Genomic DNA, 1,048 nt, shown 5'->3' with positions numbered 1-1,048 from the left:
CATGCCTTATTTATTGTCCCCCATATATGAAACTTATGTATTACATATTATTTTCATGTAGGACGGTCAGTTATGATATTTTTATATCGGTACAAAAGTCATGTTCAACATTTTTATTTATTGTTGTCATAATAAATCACACTTAATAATGTTGACAAAATTGTCTGTATTGTGATTGTAAATGGTTCCCCTTTTTACAATTTTTCATTTTATTTATTGAGAGCATCATTAAATATGAATGTATTTGAATTGATTGTTCGACACATTGTGTTGTATGCACTTAAAATTCATACTTGTCTATATTACCAGTGTACTTCTCATTCGTATTGCATGTATTTCAATCAATCAATCAAATTTTATATGTATAGCACATTTCAGCAGCAAGGCATTTCAAGGTGCTTTACATAATTAAAGAAAAAAATAAGAACAGCAAGTGACATTGAATAAACAGTAAGAAAGAGAAAGAGATTTTGTAAAAAAAAATGTATTTATGTTATTCTTTAGCAGTGATTGTTTTTCCAGTCTATGTTTGTTGAGACAAAAATTCTCAGAGATATTATATCAGAAAATATTAAGGAATAGTTATTTTTGTTACATTTTCTGTTAATAAAATAGAAAATCAAAGAATTTTGATAAAACTATCAGTCCGTATTGCCCATCTTTATTCCATGTTTCACCGTACTTGTACTTCCTCTCTATTTTAGCCAAAAAACTTTTACTTCATTATTCCACAATACATGTGCTGACATTGATAAATTTTACGGAAAACGAGTCTGAAAAGAAAGAATGACATGTTTCTTTTCTACTGGTGAGATTTTCATTTTTCTTTTGAAGTGTAAATGTGACTTTTAAAATCAATACATCATTTCAATATAAATTTGAAACACACAAATACAACCTTTCACCTTCTGAAATAATGAGCTAACAAACAAATATTGATAATTAAGAAGAAGCTTTATGTTGACAAAACCTAATATCACCTTCAGTAAAAAAATAATGAACTCAAAATATTCTTTGTTATTTGACAATTCTGATTTTTTTATTTACA

Source organism: Poecilia latipinna, unplaced genomic scaffold (genome assembly GCF_001443285.1).
Source record: "Poecilia latipinna isolate Pla-1442-1.1 unplaced genomic scaffold, P_latipinna-1.0 Scaffold1421, whole genome shotgun sequence".
Taxonomy (NCBI): domain Eukaryota; kingdom Metazoa; phylum Chordata; class Actinopteri; order Cyprinodontiformes; family Poeciliidae; genus Poecilia; species Poecilia latipinna.
Note: the sequence above shows the minus strand (reverse complement) of the source record.